Below are 15,393 nucleotides of genomic sequence, written 5' to 3'. Positions count from 1 at the left end.
GAAATGAGGGATGATAAGGCCAAAGCTAAAGTCTCATAGGAGCTGAGTTGCAGTGCTAGTGGGTCCTTGTCTTCTTCTTAATATGGATGCTTAGTTTTTCTGTTCAATTCTGTTTGATGGGTGACCCCTCCCAAGCTTGAAGGGACCATATTTCCAGCTGGATAAAATCAGCCACTGGAATTCTATACTTTCCATATCCATATTAAATGCACAGATTTCACATTGGACTCTACAATAATATTAACTCTGTAATTTGAATGTATTAATCTTCGAAGAGAAAATAAAGGTAGCATTTTAAAAAAACTATAAGCTTTAAGAAGCAAAAACAAAAAATGTATATTGATATTTTCTACAACAGGGGTCCCCAGTTCCTGGGCCATGGACCAGTACCGGTCTGTGGCCTGTTAGAAACCAGGAACAGTGAGCGGTGAACAAGCAAAGCTTTATCTGTATTTACAGCCACTCCCAATCTCTTACATGACCACCTGAGCTCCACCTCCTGTCAGAACAGCAGCAGCATTAGATTTTCACAGGAGTGCAAAGTGTGTTGTAAACTGCACGTGGGAGGGGTCTAGGTTCCACGCTTCTTATGAGAATCTAATGCTTGATGATCTGTCACTGTCTTCCATCACCCCCAGATGAGTCCATCTAGCTGGAGGAAAACAAGCTCAGGGCTCCCACTGATTCTACATTATCGTGAGTTGTATAATTATTTCATTAAATATTACAATATAACAATAATAAAAATAAAGTACACAATAAATGTAATGCACTTGAAGCATCCTGAAACCAACCCCCTCCCCAGGTCCGTGGAAAAATTATATTTCAGGAAACCGGTCCCTGGTGCCTAAATGTCTGGGGACTGCGGTTCTACAACATCTATGGAGTTTCTGTTACAAAGTGTAACATGTTCGCTTTAAAGAATTTGGGAGAAGGTGTAAGAAAATAAATTGTCTATAATGCCACTAACCAAGAACAGACACAATTATTTTATGTATTGTTAATAGTCTACTTTTTGTATATAATTTGGTACCATTTAAAAAATATTTTTTCTAAATTTAAATAGCTCTTGATTTGAGAGGGTATTTTCTTTTGTTATTATTGCTGTTCTCTTATTTCTCCACTCAGTGCCTTTTAGGGGTTGAGGGAGAATGACAGACTATCGACATGAACCACCATTGCAATCAGACTTGGCTACATGGACTATGCTCATCTTTTTGAACACTTCATCCACTAAATGTAGAACAAGGTGATGGGAAAATACAATGGTGCAGCCACTGTAGAAAACAGCTTGTCAGTTGCTCAATAAGTTAAACATAAATTACCAAATGACCCAGAAATTCAACTCCCAAAAGAATTGGAAACAGGTATTCGAACAAAATACTTGTACACAAATATCATAGCACCATTATTCACAATAGCCAAAAGATGGAAATAACCCAAATGTTGTCCACTAACAACTGAATGGATAAACACAATGTGGTATATCCATAAAATGGAATATTATTCAGTTGTAAAAAGAATGAAGTGCTGATACATGCTACAACATGGATAAACCTTCAAAACGTTATGCGAAGTAAAAGAAGTCAGTCATAAATGTATCACATAAATGTATGATTCCATTCATATGAAATATCTAGAATGGCAAATCCATAGAAACAGAAAGCAGATTAATGGTTTTCAGAGACTAGGGGAAGGGGGGAATGGGGAGTGCTTGTTTAATGGGTACAGGGTTTCCTTTTAGGACATTGAAAATATTCTGAAACTAGATAGTAAAAATGAGAGCCCAACCTTATGAATTTTCTGGATGTCACTGAATTACATACTTTAAGATGATTAAAATGGTGAATTTTATGCTGTGTGTATTTTACCCTCCCACAATAATATATATTTTTAAGTAAAGCAAGGGAGGCATATCAGAAGATGAAAGCACAAGACTGAGAAAGAACAGAAACCCAATGAAATCCACTCAACATCAACTCTAACACCTTCTTCTAGGTGATGATTTAAAAATTTTCCCAGGGATCCCAGTATAGATTTCTGACCTCACTTGGCCTTCTGTGGTTATTGCGTTAATGTCCAGTCTTCCTGATAACCAATGCAAAACTTCATCACTAGTTGGAAATTCTAAGGGCATTGTTGACCTCACTTCACATATCCAGTGGCTACCCAGTTATAAGGGATTCATCCCTTTTGGCTGCCTTTGTCTTTCCATGCCCATATCCAGTCATCAGCCAATCATGGTCTCCCTGCCCCTGGACTTTGCCACCGAAATCCTGCCTACCAGTGCCAGGTTCATTGTTAAACCATTCAACAGTTCCTTAACATTGCCCCAAAATTAGAAGAGATGCTGGTCATGACTCTATAGTGATATGTATCCAGCCTTCCCTATGAGACAGATGCTATTATTATTTCTATTTTACTGAAGAAGATACTAAGTTTAGAGAGTTATAATGATTTGCCCAAGATCCTAAGATAGTGGTAATGCTGAGACTTGTACCCTAGCAGCCTGATTCCAAGCCCAAGGTCATAAATATACCACCCTACCATCTCTACTATTATCTGTCATCGGTCCCCCAAATGAACTCTTCATTCCACTTAAACAAACTACTCACTATATCTAAACATGACAGAAGCATGCCAGGCCACAAACCTAGAATGTTTACCATGGTTCAAATCCAATCCTGCCTTCAAGGAATAATTTACGTCCTTACTCTTCCATGAAGATGTCCCTTAGGTAACTTAACCTAGTCTCTCCTCCCCTCCATCTCCAAATCTAATAAACTCAGATTAATTTTGCTTCCTTCATGTTTATGTCTCCTTCCTCTCCTGTCTTTCCTTATTATATCCACCTTCATTCAGTCCATTATATCTGGCGTGGGTTAGTGCAGTACTCACTTGGTGGTTTCCTTGTCCCTATTAGATCCTCTCAAATCCATCTTCCACGAAGCACATAGTTGACTCTCAATTTTTATACATTGAACAGACTAAACAAATGCTGCCAGAGAAACCATTTCATTACATGCCACTCTCTCCCCCTAGACTCTCACCTCTCCAAAGGCAGAAACTGTGACTTACTCATCTTTGCATAACAGCATCAAACAAAATGCCTGACACATTGTAGGTGTCAACAGATGTTGGCTGAATGAATCAATAATTGGAGTATTTATTCAATGTAATATTCATAGAGGACTTAAATACTAATATAAATCAACCCAGTGTATTTTAGGTTGTGTGTCATTGCCCAGGTAGACTGTTAGGCCCTTGTGAACTAGGAATGTGTTTCAGAAACTTGGTGTCCTTAACACTTAGCACAGTAAAAATGTGAATTATGATTGAATGCATCTCCACTAATTCATTGATTCAACAAATATTTACTTACTGTTTCAGGCACTATGCTAGGTTCCAGGAAAACAGTAGTTGAAGAGGCAGATGAGGTTGCTGCCCTCTGAGAGTTTACAGTCCACAGAGTGTGACAGAAAAATACCCAAGTGATCAAATAAGTAAAAAAAAAAAAAAATTCGAACACAGTCAAAAAGGAAATAAAATGCAGCAACAAAGCAGAAAGAGATTGGAGGAGAGGTCCACATTAAAGAGAGTGGTCAGGAATTCATCTCTTGCAGAGGTGAAATCAGAGCAGAAACCAAAAGGATGAGCTAAATTTTAAACTGCAAAGTTGAATATATAATAACTCAATATCTCCACTGATGATATCTTTGGTAAAAAAGTGTTAGACAAGCAACCAAGGGATGCATTCAGGGATGAATGTGCTCAGGCGAAGTATTGTTTTTAGAATGTTTTGCAAACAACAAGATACTGGGAGCTAATCTATAATACAGGGGTTTTGTTTGTGGCAGAAGATGGGGAGATGCCCAGGCCATCAGCAGATGTGCTGTCTGTAGCTGGAGAAGTAGCTTGTGAAGGTGCCCTCATAGAATTAACTTGCATTTTTAATCTACTGTTTTCTGTGAAATTCATGCATCTTAAATTCGAAAGCATGTTGTCTACTTTTTCTTAGTCGCCACTACAAAACTCCTATAGTGATTCACTTCTTGTGTACATATTCTGAGTTGGAAACATCAAGGTAACAGATGCGACGCATTAAGATTTTGATAAATATAGTCAGTGAGTGAAAGGATTCAATCCAAATTACTCAGCCTGACAGCATGAGCTCCTAAACAACCTGGGAATGGGCGGTGCTCAAAAGTTTACTGAGTTGACTTAAGTAACTGCCTCTCTCATTTCCATGCCTGATTCAGGAATAGTTTATTTTGGTAATTTTTAATCAAAAATTTGATTGTGAGGTGTTCTAATTACATTGAATCTCAGAGTAAACTGACTTTGGACCACATTACCTTCTCCCAAGGCAAAGGACTGGGTAAATTCATTAATTGTCTTATGATTTCATGGACCATTGAAATGTCAGCCCTTGTGGCTCCCTGCTGAGTGGCTCAGGGTCACCAGCACCCACAGGGCCTATAATCTCTTAATTTCAATTATTGCCTCCTTGTCTCCATAAGTTTCTGGGAGGCCTCCTCCTAGGTTTGCTTTTTCTTTGCTAAAGAACTGAATTTCCTCACTGTGCCTTAGTCTTACCTTGCAGAATTATTAATATTAATATAGTTTAGAAACATTCAGCAGGGTCTTCCCTGCAGCAAGGTCCTCCTGATACATGTTCCTGAAATATATTTAGTCATAGTAATCAAAGTCCAACATTGCCACTCATTATGGGAATATCTACTAGAAGTTAAATGTAACTCATAGAAGAGCTCAGCTTCTGATGTAAAATCACCTGTAATTCAAATTCCCACACCCTCACTTGCAGGCTGGGTGACCTTTAATGAACTATTTCAACCTCTCTGAGTTTCCATTTCTTTATCTGTAAAATGAGTGCAATAATAAGGCCCATAAAGAATTATTGTATTTAAACAAAATAATACACAGCATTTAGCATTGTTTCTGACACATGGGAAGCAGCCAAGAAATGTCTGCTACTATTACCATTATTATTATCATAATCCTAGAAGATGTTATGCAGTTTGTATATATTTCATTTACATATTAAAAAGGTATGTAGCCCCATGACTGGCATTCATTAAGCATTCAATAAATTTCAGATATTATTACTTATGAATCAATTAGAATCACAAAACTATAGCATGGGACAGAAAAGTAGAGATTATCTAGTTCAATCCTCGTATTTTACAGATGAGGAAACAAGTTAGAGAAAGGAAATGACCTGACAAAGGGGACAGGGGACACAGCTACCGATTCCACTGCAGGCTCTTTTCCATGTCAAGCCCCACCCTGACTAGTGGACAGTAGACAGAGTGGACAATTTTTAAGTTGGTGAGGATGCAGAGGGCAGAGGAAAAAATGCATAGAAGATACTGAAAGATCCCACAGAGACCATAAGGACAGATATAGAAAGGACACAGTGGGGAAGGTTTCCAATAACTCACAGGCACAAGAGAAGCCTCTGAGAAATCCAATTCTGATGATGAAAATTAGGATAAAGAGGAGAAAAATGACAGGCAACTAAAGAGCTCAACATAGAAATGCAAGGAGTTTTGCAAAGAGCTTAAGGCCATAAAGTGTTACAGTGTCTGTGAGCTTGTCCCTGAGCTAAAGACCAGGGGCATCTTAAGTGCACTATTATCCCAAAAGCCTGGACCTATTTATCACCTGCAGGTCCTCCCCGGTTATTTAGGATGGGTCCAACAAAGAACTATTATTGGGCAGCTCCTGACACCACAACTCTTACTAGTGCTGCTGCTAAATATGCAGCATTGTGATTTCATCTGTCTTGAGGTCCCAAGAGCCCTAATTCATTAAGGAAAGTACAGATAACCATTGGTGGCAGCAATGAGAGAAGGAGTCTTGGACAAAGCCAAAGAGAGAAGCCCAATACAGAACTGCCATCCCTGTGTCATGAAGACGGGATGGTAGTGCTAACCCGTGCTGTCTGTGCTTTTTTTTTTTTTTTTTTACCACAAATGGAGCGTTTGCCTGGAATGCAAATTTGCAGATACAAAACCCAGAGGAAGGGACTGGAATAAAAAGAGACAAGGGTCTGAAAATAAGGCATAGATTTAGACGGAAAGAGTGAAGGGCTTTATATTAATAACTTGTAGGTTGGCTTCCCTAAGTGGCTCCTGCTATGTTGAATTATCATGGAGGGGTCCGTGGGTTGGCAGAGCCAGTCAGAGCAAAGCAACTCCCCTGTGTTTTGCTATATCACGGGCTTTGAATGTCATATGAGGTTATGGAGGGCAAAGGGCTCCCCATCCCATTGCAAAAAGAACATGCTTTATGATGGGAAAAAGGTCCCAAAGTCAATGACAGATACAAACAAGGGACAAAGGGCAAATGTGTGCTAGGAAAAGAACATCTAAAAGGCTAGAGGGAAGTCTAAGCAAAAACATCTTGGGCTATCAAATGGTCTTCAACTTCTAGCTAACAATATTGGCAACAGGGAGGGGAAAAACCCTCAGCATTTCCAGGGCTTTTGTCTCTCCCATGAAAGAAATGATTTTGTATCTGGCCTGTGTAGTATGCGCTTGGTATGGTGCTGGCAATGGTTGAAGGCAAAGGAAATTGGAACATGGATTGTGTCCTCAAGAATTTAAAGACTTTAATCCTTTTAGGTCTTCAAGTGCTAGTCCACAGTGCTCCTCTTAGAGGACCACTTAGCAGAATTCAACACAGCTAACTAGCTAAATTGTATGCCATTTTCTCAGAGTCCTGGGAGAGGTCAGTGTAGAAGAAAATCATGCAATTTCTCAATTGTGATGGCTCCTGGAATCCCCCATGAGAGTGTCCAAGAAGATGAAGGGAAGAACCACAGTTTCCAAATGCTGGAATTGAATGTTACAGCTGGAATTCTTTGAGCTACCTAGAATCTTTCCATCCCTGGCCCTTGTAGCATTCTCACGCTGCCCATATCCACAGATTCACCACTGGGCCCACATGTGGCCTGGGCATCTTCCTAGTACTACGCTCCAGGCAGTGACACTCAGTGAACAGGATTTGCAACAAGAGATGCCTTTGCTGGCTAGTCCCCACTTTTTAAATATCAGTTAGAAGCAGAGACAAGAATAGGGTTCAAGTCCTATGGCGCCCAGCTCGGTGCCTTTATACCTTCATTCTGCTTCTTCTTTCTCTGTGCTGCTGAAGACCCTCACTTGGTTTACTTGTGCAATATCTTTTAACAGCCCTTAGAGCCCAGATGGGGGCTCAATTCACAGGATGCCCAAAGCTAGTTTTCTCAGTGAAGAGTAACAGGATAATTTGAGAGGTGCACAAGTCTGCTTGCCTGGCAATATAGATCCTGGCAAGCTCCCCTGATGGGAATTGTGACTGTCCTAGTTTTTATCCTCCAGCTTGAGTACCATTCAGATGCTTATGTGTGAACGTATCAGCCCATCATGAGCAGAAGTAAGTGCATCTATTTAAGGAGGCATAGAGTAGTGGGAAGAATAAGGTCTTCAGAGTCAGCTAGAGCTGAGTGGTAACTTTTCTTCCCCTAGCGATGAAAGGCAAGTCTAGCTAGTCGGTGTGACCTTGCACAGGCTGAGTGGCCTCTCTGAGGCACAGTGCCTTTCTAGTAGAAATGAGACTAACAATACACACCTGAAAAACTTGTGAGATCAAATGAGATATAAAAGGAAAGTACCTCCTCCTCTATTGACTACATGGTAGTAGGTGATCAATAAATGGTGGCTATCATTATCGTAATTGTTTTTCTCAAGATCACTGAAGACAAAAGCATCTCTGAGGCAGTAGGACACAGGTAAGTGATGTTTTAAAAGGGGAGAATGGGGAACCAGGCTGCCCACCTGACCTCTTAGGTGGTGGACCACCAGGGGAGAGGGAAATGCAGAGGACCAGAGAGCTCATTAAAAGTATTACCACTAGAGACACAGCCAGGAACAGCCTAATCAGCCTGGAATGAGAATGACACCAGGGGACCGAGCAACTGCAGATGCTGAGGGAAAAACCCAGACTGGCAGGCAACGCAGAGTATTCAAAGGGCAGAGCAAAAAAATGAGTCATGGAACAAGCAAGCATCAGGCACCTGGGATTCTGAGTGGGGGTGGAAACTTGGCCAGAATCTTGGAAGGGAATCCAGGAGGCAGTCCACACATGGGGAGTCTCTAGGCAAGCCATGAGATCCCAGGAACAGACCGGGCTTCAGGGTGACTCCAGCCCTGGGGAGGGATATTGTAAAATCTAGTAAGGGCCTCTGTCCCGGGGGGCTCTCGTTGGCAGGATGGGTATTAGGTATTCTTTTAGCTAACAAGACCAGAGGCTGAAAGCAGGGTTGACTTACAGACTCATTGATGTGGGATAGTTAGCTCCTAGATGTGGAGAAAGAGGAGGGAGGGTGTTGAAACTAGGAAGGGTCAGAAATGCATAGAAAGAACTTGAAGGCCAGAAAAACACAAGTTAAAAACCATATCGGTGTTTTGTCTTAGGAACTGAGAGACCTTGGCAATTGCTTAACTTTTCAAAGCCTTCATTTGTTTTTCTATAAAGTGGGTATAAGAGCTAGCCAATAGCATCATTGTGGAGATAAAATTAAAGTAAGGTATTTTTCTCTACAACTCTACCTAAAGCTAACTCAGATATAAACTCTTATCCACGTCTTAATAACTACATAGACAAACATATAAAATATGAAAATACAGAAAACATTATAGCTATAGCATATTCAACAACAGACTATAGATGACGCTAACATCTCATACATGTGTATATCACTTTTTCACTGGTAGAGTCTTTTCATATCCATTGTCTGGCTTGATCTTCACAATATTAGGTGGTCAGAATGGTAACACACTGGAAACAGCAAAATGTTTGGCAAATGGAAAAATGTTTGTATTGATCGTGTTTTTTATTTTTCCATATTTTATGATGCTTCCACATCTTGGGGCATTGTGAATGCAGGGAGGGGCTGCCCCTCCCATAGTAAGCTAATTCCTAGAGGTAACAGACAACTTCCCTGACAGCATGCCTTTCATATGCAAACCAGCCATAACTGCAACCACCTCCTTTATCTAATTCTCACACACCAAGCCAGTGTTACCCCTGCTCTAAATCATTTGAGGGCCAGATACTGGAAAACTAGGGGCCACCCCTATATCCCAGAGCCCACCAAAATTATTCAAACTATTCAATCCTAAACTTGCTTAGCTTGCCTACTTCACCTTAGCCTTTCCTTAGCATGAAAACCATCTTGCCTATGTTTTTCCCCACTCCTACTGCCTCCTGACTGACCCTGGTAACTCCCCCGTTGGCCCTGTGTGGTGTTGTTACTGTAGGTAGCTAGTTGGACATAAACAGGGCAAGAGAGCCCCTGCCAAAACCAGGAATGTCAGGTGACCATCAAGTGATGGTCAGGAGGTTGTTAACTCTCTCTCTAAAATAATAATTGGTCACAGCTGGTACTAGGGAAAGGCAGTCTCCCAATAGACAGGAAAAACCCGAAACTGGTGATCAGTAGCTTCCAGATAAGATCTCAGGAGTTGGGTGAATGGGCTCACACATGCGCACTAAGAGGCAAAATGGTGGAGTTTAACTGGTATATGATCTCCTAGGACGTTCGGCTGGTAAGGGAAGAACGCCTCAAGTGAGCATGCATACAACTCCAGTAAACACACTGAGCAGGCTCCCCTTCCAAGTGCTAACAGGGCACTGTGCATGCTGGCAGCCCACCCCAAGGGAAGAATCAGGGGAGAAGGAACACAAGACCTTGGGAGTATGCCAAGTCAAACCCTAAGTCAAAAGGTCAAACCACGCACGTGATCTCTCAAGTCACTCACTTGGCCCTCTTCTAAATGTACTTTACTTTCTTTGCATTCCCGCTCTAAAGCTTTTTAATAAAGTTTCACTCCTGCTCTAAAACTTGCCTCAGTCTCTCCTTCTCCCTTATGCCTCTCAGTTGAATTCTTTCTTCCTAGGAGGCAAGGCCTACTGCAGACCTGAACAGGAGGAAAGATCTACTGCAGACCTGCATGGATTTGCCACCAGTAACAGTGTGGCATGGTGTGGTGTGCCCCTTCCTCTTGGGAACTGTATGTAACACATTCTCTTTTCAATGGCAGTTGTCTCCTGATCTAAGGCCTCACTACACCTGAGTAAAAACAAAATCTCAGGTACATTTTAGACATTTAGACATTTATTTGCCATGTTAATTCAAACATGGTAAACAACCCTTACAAAGAATGAAATAGAGGCATTGTATCAAATTAAAATGAAAAGACTTCCTCAACATGTCTAGTGGAAAAAAGGTCACAGGAAAAAACTTACAGTGTGTTCTCATTTATGGAAAAAGTTATTTGTTTATGTACATTCGTATAGGTACTTGTATGTTTACAGCAAGGAGAATTAAGGATGCATACTCATCTACCGGCTGTGGCCACACCTGGAACAGGGTAGTTGAGGCAGGTGGGAGAAGGACGTTGAAGAAAGACTATTTTTCTCCTGCATAGCACATATTATCTGAAACTCTTAAAACTGGATTTATGCATTACTTACATAATGAAGATAGTAAAACTGATTATTCAGCATCCAATTAACATGTACATAGTAAAATCACATAAAATGAATATTATTTAATTAAAAAATATTATTCAGATATTATCAGACCAATTATTTCCACCAAAGGGAAACTAGGAATTACCAGCTCTTGACCTAAATGCGGCTTTTTAAGCTTCTAATCAGCTCTGAAGAACTATTAGAGAAGGGCTTATGCTCGGAACACAAAGCTTTCAAAAAGGCATTTATCATCATTATCGCCCCATCCCCTAATATGAAATGATTCATTTTCCTGTATCCATAGTTTGCAAGGGACTTTTGAATTAAACCTTAAAAGCTAAATTTTTCTGGAATCTGTCTGGACCTAACACTCGATGCCAATAAAGAACCTCAGGGTAATTTGTTTTCCTCTGTAATTTCAAAGTGGATCAATACAAGAGTCCTTTATTGCTGCTGTGGCTTCCATAGCCCTTGCTGGTGAATCATTACAGAAGGAGAAGTCTGAGATCCATAGATTAGAGGTGGCCAGACTCCATTTTTCATGTGGTTTCTGTGGTTTCCAATGAATTTGGGACAGAGAAGAAAAGCTAGCTCATACTGTGTAGCCCAGCTAGCTGAGGGTCTGGGCTGCTGAGAATGAGAGAGAAAGAAAAAGATTATGGCTCAATAACACTGCAAAGGGTAAGACACAGGCTCTGAGATCTGACTAGGATTCAATCCCAACTCTCCCTTTCTTGGATGTGTGGCCTTGGGCAAGTCATTCACCTCTTTAAGCCATTGTTTTCTCAGTGGTATAAGGACAACAATGTTTTCAACCCCATACAGTTATTACAGGAGATCAGTGAGGTGAGTCAAGCTCCTGGTATATAATCAGTGCTCAGTACACATATATATAATTGTTTTATATATATTTGAGATAGTAGAAACTTAGTTTTATAGAAATTGTGCCTTCAATTTCAAATGAGTACATATTAAACACCAATTGCATGGTAGTCTTAATCTCTGCTCGAAGAAAGCTTACTGTCTATCTGACAAGGTCAAACATATTCCTGTAAGAACTTACATAACCATACAAGGTTTATCTAGTAATTTGGGGCAAAAACAATTCACCGGGTCACTCCAAATGAATTGTCTTGATAATAAAGGCAATTGGATCTCGAAGAAGGTTTACAGACCTTCATAAATTGCTTTACCAAAGGTTTCATAAAGGAGTTGAGATTTGACCTAGGACTTAGATCAGGCTTATTTGAACAGAGAGCAGGGTAAGAGGCATTTTATAATAGGTGGGAAGACAGCAAGAGTGAAAACACAGTGTATCCAGAGGGTGCCCAAAGCAAAAAGTAAACAATTTGATGTGGAGAATGGGTTTTGAAATATTTAGCTCATAGATTCCAAACTGATCGGGAATACTCCAAAATTAACCATGTTTTGGTTTTCAAAGACTTCAACCTTATTCAAATCAATTCTGAAGCCTTTCTGTGTTTTTTTATCATGTCTTAGACACTTGTTACAGCCGAGTATGCATTCAAGCAGAGTTGTGAAGTCTCTAATATCTAGACTCACTCAGATGGGGACCAACAGTATCCAAGTGAAATAAAATCCAGTATCTAATGCATCGTTACAGAACATGGTCCTAGTGTAGTGGTTCCTAATGTGAGTCATGGGGCCATCATAATCATCATCATCTAGGAACTCACGAGAAATGTGAATTCTCAGGTCCCACCTAGACATACCAATTCAGAAAGTCTGGGGGTGGGGTACAATAATGTGTTTTACACGCCCTGCAGGGAATCCCGATGCAGTTTATGACACTAATACTATTGTCCAAATGTATTTCTTTCAAACAAACAGATTTAATATGTGCACATTGGTTAGCACAGTAAAATGGTCCATTATTACTTGCACAAAGGATTGCAATTTTCCCACCAGCCTCTATTTTAGAGTAAATTCTTAGAAGAAACAAATCCTAAGAAGACCTAAAATGAGATTTTTTTTTCCATAACAGTAAGAAGAATTTCAAAAAAAAGAAAAAATAATCAAGTGGTCATTTTAATAATACAATTTTGCTTCTTATAATGTGGCTCAATAGAATCACCATGGAGAATTTTTAAAAGAATAGCCTGTGCAATTGGAGCTTTACTGGCTTTTTGTTAGAAATGCGTTGGCTATAGATGGGCCGGATCCCTTTAACAAACTTAATCTGGAGCCTACAGGAGCCTCTGACAGAAATATCCTGTCATGGGGGCGGCAAAATGCATAAAAATTGATTTTAATTATTCAAACTCTAATTTCAAAGTCAATGATTGATGCTAGAGGGTTAAGATATTGCCAGTTCATTCTATGTCTTTTTCTAAAATTTTCTTTTGAAAGGATGATTTTTAGCTCAAAACATCAAGACATGTGAAAGAATGAAAAATGAAGAAAATCAAAATTTAAAGAACCAGAAATAACCCCAAGTTTAGCAGGATCCCAGTGTTAAAGCCCCACAGGGTAGTAGAGAAATAGCCCAAAGATCTCTCTTGCAACTCTTAGTACTAGGACTTAAAATATTTTCCACAAACATCCTCCTGCTTGAATTGACTGCCTTGTTATATCTAAGCATCATTACATCTAAGCTGTTTAATACTTCGAAGAAAACTGTAAAGCCAGACTCACAGGGGTCTGAGGAGTGCTCAGAGTTGAAGCTGAAGTCCTAACAATGGCAAACCGGCCATGGCTCCTGGCTATTTTTCTACTCATCAACTACCATTCTCTACTTTGCTCACTCTCCTAGCCATGCTTCCCAACTATTCCTCAAGTCACACACCAAATATACTGCCAACTATCACCTCCTTTCACCTTTATATTCTTGTGGTTCTCTGCATCATTTCTTCCAGTCCTCTGTTAACATATCACCTTCTCAAACCACCTTTTCCTGATCTTCCTTGTATAAACCTCCAGCCTTCTCTATCCTCTGTACCTTATTTTATTTTCTTGACAATTGCATAATTCACTTGATTTTTTTTCTATTGCAATTTCTCTCTCCCCTATAAACTCCATGAAGGCAAGGGCTCTGTATATTTTGTTGACCACTGTATTCCTAAGGTGTAGAATAGTGCCTGGTGCATAGCAGACATTCTCTACATATTGATTAAATGAAAGAATGAATAGTGAAGGAAAGACTGAGTGAAAAATGGTGACAGGAAAATCCAAATTTCAATTCTGTTAGGGTGGACAAGAAAAAAAAAAGTCTATAGATATTTGCTCAGAAGTAAATCTTGCGTAAAAAAAGTAACTCTTCATATAAAAATTGGCAGGATTTGCCACCATAAAATCAAATGCCCGTGCTGGCCACAATGCAGAGAAATGAATTTTAAAACACCTCAAATCCATCAAGGAAGTGGTCAGAGACAGCCCCTCCACCACCACCTACTGGAAACCATTTCTCTGCCTCTAGTTGATTCCTGGAACAGTACATTGAGGGCCATGTGCCCAGAGGAACTGTAGAAAGAACTTCCCAAGGGGAGAAGATGCTACATCTATTCCACTCTCTTGACACAAAGCCCTACACCTGGAGAGGGGAATTGACTATTGTGTGACATCCAAAGTGGCTCTTTAAAGAGACCAGGTGATTTGCCTGGATATTGTCCTCATCTCGGAGAATGGGAAGGAAGATTCTTATCTTCTCTCCATGAAGAGGGGAACACAGCTCACCTGAAACCCTGAGACTGGGTTCTAACCCTAATTCCACCACCATCTAGCAGATGACTTTGGGCAAGTCACTTCTCTCTGAACATTAGTTTTCTCATATGTCAATGAGAATAATAAAACAGCTACCATATATTTGAGTACTTTATAATGCTCTACACTTTAGCATGCCATCTGATCTGGCCTTCACAAGAGTTCTTTGAAGAAGGCATTGAGGCCAGCAGAACTTAAGTAATTTAAGATCACCCAAAGTGGCAGAACCTGGTTTTAAACTTAGGTGGGTCGGAGTCCAAAACCCAAGCTCAGAATGACAGCAGTATAGTACCTTTCTCACAGACCTCAGAGATGGATGGGAGGAGCAAACAGCATCCTGAATAAAAAGGCATTTTGAAAATTAAAACACATTCACATATATGGGATTTTATTAGTAACTGTGGGTTTCTGGGAGTCTGCAGTAGACTTACACAAACGTGAGGTAGCCCGTTATTTTTCCTTTGAGAATTAGCATGGACCTTCTCCATTCAGCCTTCACAGATTATTATCACTCTGATTGCCTTCATTTAAAATCTCATCATTTATTTACCCCTAGGTGGTTTAAAAATGGACTCAAAAGAGGCAATGAGCAACATCAGGAGGCAGGAGAGTGACTTCTGGCTCTGTCTTTCTCAGTAGCCTGCATATGCTATAGGCAAGTTGGACAAAAGGTGAAATATAGGCCACCACCTCACAGTAGAATAGTCTCAGAGAAACCTAACCCACTAAGTCTCAGTTTCCTAATGTGCAAAACAGCAACAATAATATCCACTCCCTGATCTAAACTGAGGGATGAAAAGACCACTTCCCTCAGAGCAAGTTTCAACAAATGAGAGTTGATTGGGAGTGAGCAGTTTTGAGGGATGTATTACCTTTTCTTGGAGAGTCCCAAGAAGGACTGAGTCCTACTTGCTTGCATCAGTAACTGGCTCCTTTGTTGACTTTCTTCCTTGCCCCGCTTTCCCCACTTCCTCACTGTGCTAACTGGGACCACCTCCCAAATAAATTATGTGTACCAAATCCATGCCTCCTTTTAGGATAACCCAAATTAACACAATTCTCAACTAAATTTGTGTTGTGTAATCAAGTGTGATAGGCAGAATTCTAAGGTAGGCCTTAAGATTTCCCACCGCA

The sequence above is a fragment of the Symphalangus syndactylus genome, chromosome 21, assembly GCF_028878055.3.
Source record: "Symphalangus syndactylus isolate Jambi chromosome 21, NHGRI_mSymSyn1-v2.1_pri, whole genome shotgun sequence".
NCBI classification, from domain to species: Eukaryota; Metazoa; Chordata; class Mammalia; order Primates; family Hylobatidae; genus Symphalangus; species Symphalangus syndactylus.
The sequence above is the reverse complement of the archived record's forward strand: the minus strand, read 5'-3'. Positions refer to the sequence as shown.